This window comes from Octopus sinensis, linkage group LG18 (assembly GCF_006345805.1).
Source record: "Octopus sinensis linkage group LG18, ASM634580v1, whole genome shotgun sequence".
In the NCBI taxonomy this organism is placed as follows: Eukaryota; Metazoa; Mollusca; class Cephalopoda; order Octopoda; family Octopodidae; genus Octopus; species Octopus sinensis.
Genome location: NC_043014.1, coordinates 42,429,195 through 42,434,194, shown reverse-complemented (window position 1 = coordinate 42,434,194; position 5,000 = coordinate 42,429,195).

Genomic DNA, 5,000 nt, shown 5'->3' with positions numbered 1-5,000 from the left:
AGTTGGTGGTCGGGGAGCTTAAGGGGCTGATTTCAAGACAGGTATTGATTTGTTTTTTAAACTATCTCACAAAAGAGATATTTTATTAAGACATATACTCAAGTTCTTTTTTTTTCCATTCTTTGAGGTCCTCGCCACAGTCTTTACGTTAGAAGCTAGTTCACATTTTTATGTCTTCTTTCTGGTTTTTTTTTTTAGACATGTTTCCCCCCCCCACACACACACACAGATATTCCTCTAGTTCACCTTCTCTTAACACCTCTCCTAATGTCATCACTTTCTCTACTATATTCCTCCTTAGACTAAACTCTGGTGAGTTACAAGGCAACCCCACTAGTGCTGGTGTCACACAAAAAGCCTGCAGTTCACTCAGTGAAGCAGCAAACTGAGCAGAGACATGTAAGGCTATGAGGACTCTTTGTCCCTGCAGAGGGCTAGACAACTTCTATACCGTTAATGCCCCCAAAAAATAATAAAAATGCACCCAGTACACTCTGTAGAGTGGTTGGTGTTAGAAAGGACATCCAGCTGTAGAAATCTTGTCAAAACTAAGATTTTTGTGCCTTGGGAGGGCCGTTATGCCAATACCATTAAACACACACACACACAGATTCGATATCACTTCTTTATTGTTAGTCAGTTGAGTAACTCCATTACCCTGAATTACAAAGTTATGAACAGAAAGTTTATCATAGTGCTTTTTCATTAAAAATGCTGCGTGTGACACATGTAAAAATGGCTGCTTCAGGCTCATATGAATATATTTATGTGTGTGTGTGTGTGTGTGTGTGTAATATGTGTGTTGTGAGTTGTATTTGTCTAGCAAGTAACTTGATCTGAGACTACAAGTACTAAAACTAAAGTAATTACATTGTGGATGAGCCATTCTAGCCATCTAATTACGCACAAATCTGTTCAAAAAATATTCACTTTACATTTAATAAGATATTTGTTATAGAACCGTGTCAGGGACCAGGTTGAAATTGTGTAATGAAAATCTTAATGCCTTATCAAATTTCAAGTAAATTTACCAATTTTTGCATTAAAGGGCTCAAATGGTTTTTCAATGATTTGATTGTCTCAACAGGTTTTGTTGAATTTCTGCTGCTTTTAAATAAAGCATATTACTCTACCCCTGGTATTTGAGTACTCTTTTTTCCACCTTGTTTCACATTTATGTGTTTACTTCGGTATATACAGGGATAGATAGATAGAGAGAGCTATCATCATTTGACATTTACCATCTGTTTTCCTTGCTGGTAAGCTAGAGTGCTGCACAAGGCCCCGTTGTCTGCTTTGGCATGGCTTCTAATGGTTGGATTACCCTTCCTAATGCCAACCATTTTACAGAGTGTAGTGGGTGCTTTTTATGTGGCACAAGCAGTTGTGGTTTTTACATGGCACCGACCCTAGCAGGGTCAGCGGGTAACTTGGCAGATGGAAACTTCTCAGCTGGGAGAGGGAGCGGAACTATGGGAAGTGACATTGTGCCGCATAAGAGGTTAGGGTATAATAGAGGGATAAAGATAGATTTCTTACTATTATCTATAGATATGTATATATATATATATATATATATATATATAGAGAGAGAGAGAGAGAGAGAGAGAGAGAGAGAGAGAGATATCAATCATCATGAACATTTTATGTTCATTTTATTTCTTTCCCACTTGGGCGTGGGTTTGATGGGTCTATTCTTGTACAACATCTTAAAACACCATTTGACCGTGGCCGTTGCCACTACCCCCTGTCTGGGCCTCGCGCCGGTGGCACGTAAAAGCAGCCAGTACACTCTTGGAGTGGTTGGCGTTAGGGAGGGCATCTGGTTCGCCAGTCCTCAGTTAAATCGTCCAACCCATGCTAGCATGGAAAGCGAACGTTAAACAATGATAAATGATGATATTTATAGTAGTAGTATTAGTAGTAGTAGCAGTAGCAGTAGTAAGGTGGTCCCCTGGCAGAATCATTGGAGCATCAAAAGAAAAGCATGCATTGCATTGTGGTATTTGTTCCAACTGTTTGCATTCTAAGTTCAGATCTTACTCTGATTAACTTTGCTTTTTCATCCTTTTGGGGGTCAACAGAATAAAGTACCAGTCAAATATTGGGTCGATGGTATCGACTACCCCTCCCTTTTCTCAAATTTACTAGCCTTGTGCCAAAATTAGAAAGAATTATAATCATCGTCATTGCATTAGGAGGTAGAACTGTTGACTTTGAGCTTAGTTGTTGCTGTCATCACAGTTTTCCTGTCTTTATTAAAGTGTATATTACTCTACCAAGGTCATTCCAACAGAATAGATTTGTGGCAATAAGCATTCATGATTGATATTTTAGCTTGTGCTCTTTTTTTTCTTTTCTTTTTTTGTATTTTTCTTTCTTTTTTTTTCTCTTTGAAATGTTTGCACTTAACTAAGAGTTCCCATCTGAATAATTTAATAGGAAGTCTTTCGACTTCATTTTTGACAGGCCAACAAAGCAAGCTCTTAAGGTGGTCACTCAGCCTGTTAGACATAGCAGCCAAACTTTCCACAAATCATCACACCTTTCAGTCATGAATAAGAGAAGGACACAGTGTTATTAATGTGGTCTTGGGGCAAAAACAGGAAGTACTGCTTCATTTTAGTTTTGCTTTTGAGATCCAATAAACATGAGAACAGATTTTATGTCTGTATATCATCACCTAGTGAGCTTTTATATATATATATATATATATATATATATATTATATATATATATATAATATATATATAGTACAAAGTAAGATAGGGGTTATGAGGGTAACCCTCTATGGGATATCAGTTATCCAATATACTGCTGGTATATTTATATAATTAATAAATAATATGAAATGGTAATATCTGTAAGTTGATGATCGAAATGAATTTGTTCCTCCATTTTCTTATTTGTATTATATATATATATATATATATATAAAATGAATAAAAGTCAAACATTATGTAGCAAGCCATAGAAAAGTTTTTGTCCTTCTCTTTCCTGATGAGAAGACAGCATAATGCACACATTATTCCTTCAGAATTAAGAATATGCAGTCTTCGAAACATGTGTTGGAAGTAAAGGAATTGTGTTAAAATCTTCGTTCGACTCCATTCTTTTATTCATTCTAAATAATACACAAATTACCACACAAGAACACGGGGTTTCTGCCCTTGACATGTAGCTTCAATCGTGTTTTCTGACGTGAATTTGCTACCCAGGTATCGATTAACCGAATTATCAATACTAGGATAATTCATTCACCTACCTAAAATATATATATATTATATATATATATATATATATATATGTATATATATATATATATATATATATATATATATATGTATATATATAGACTGAAAATGGAAACTAAGTGCTTGAGTTGATTTGTTCAATTAAACCCTTCAAGGCAGTTTGCTGGCGTGGCTGCAGTCCAATGACTGGAGCAAGTAAAAGATAGAAGATATTGTTTAGAAAGAATATACTGATAGAGAAGGCAGCTGATGAGGGCAGCTGTAGTGATGATAGTATATTGATTTTATATATATTTATATGAGGATTTACATATATATTTTATTTTTATTTTGTATATTTATAATCCATTTTGGCTGAGTTTACATTTGATCAAACAGAACTAAGTGCCGCAAAACATTTAGTCTGCTTTTCTATTGTTTTTGGTATTACATTATCAAGTGAGGAGAATACTAATATCTTTAGTGAAAGCACGTGGCCTAGTAGCCAGAGTGTTGCACTCGCATCGTGAGATTGAGGTTTCACTTCCCAGACAGGTGTGTGTTTTTGTACTTGAGCGAAACACTTCATTCCACGTCGCTCCAGTCCATTCAGGTGTAAATGGGTGACCTTGCAATAATGAGATGGTGACTCAGGAAAATTACCCAAACAGAGGTACGTTTTGTATTCAGTGACCAAAAGGAAGAAGAGTAAAACTTGTACTGTGAATCCCAGCTGGTTGGTATTGATTGTTCAACTGTGTCAAAAGTCAAGTTTTTTTTTTTTGTTATTTTACTGGAGTTTTATACATTTCTGTATTTGTATTGTTTGTTACACCAGCCGTTTCAGCAGCCGAGATACCATCACTCAGCTGTAAAATTTTGACTTGTGTTTTCCTCTTCTGGTACTGGTGCTATGTAAAAAGCACCCACTACACTCTGTAGAGTCGTTAGTGTTAGGAAGAGCATCCAGCCATAGAAACCATGTCAAAACAGACAATCAGAGCCTGGTGCAGCTCTCCAGCTTGCCAAACCTGTTTCTTTACTACCCACAAGGGGCTAAACACAGAAGGGACAGACAAACAATTAAGTCGATTATATCGACCCCAGTCCGTAACTGGTACTTATTTAATCGACCCCGAAAGGATGAAAGGCAAATTCGACCTCGGCAGAATTTGAACTCAGAACATAACAGCAGACGAAATACTGCTAAGCATTTCGGCCGGTGCGCTAACGATTCTGCCAGCTCGCCAAACTGTCCAACCCATGACAGCATGGAAAATTAACATTAAATGATGATGATGATGTCTCCTTTCCAGTGTAACCCCAAAGTATTTTATCTGTCATTAACCGAAATACGTAAAGCAAGCTACCTAACGAATTCTTAAGACAAGTTTGATTTCTTCTTTCTGTTGGCCATAATGGGACAGGGGCCTGAATCTGAACGAATGGCCACCGGTGAAACATCTGGTAAATTAATCATTCAGTTAGAATTACGACCTTAAGAAACGTCTAGTAGCAATAACATGAGAGCTTCTATACCAGTCGTGAGCAAACTGCGGCCCATGGGCCACCTGCAAACGCCCACAGAACTTTCAGAATGGCATGCTAGAGAAAAATTTCCGTGAATTTTTTTTAGTTGTGCAACTCTCCAGATGATGATCCATGTTTCGGATCTTTTCAGTTTGAACGGCAGTTTTTAGCATAATTTCTAGGTAACTGAAAAAATTTTAAACTTCGTATACTGGTAGAATGCGTTTATAAAACATC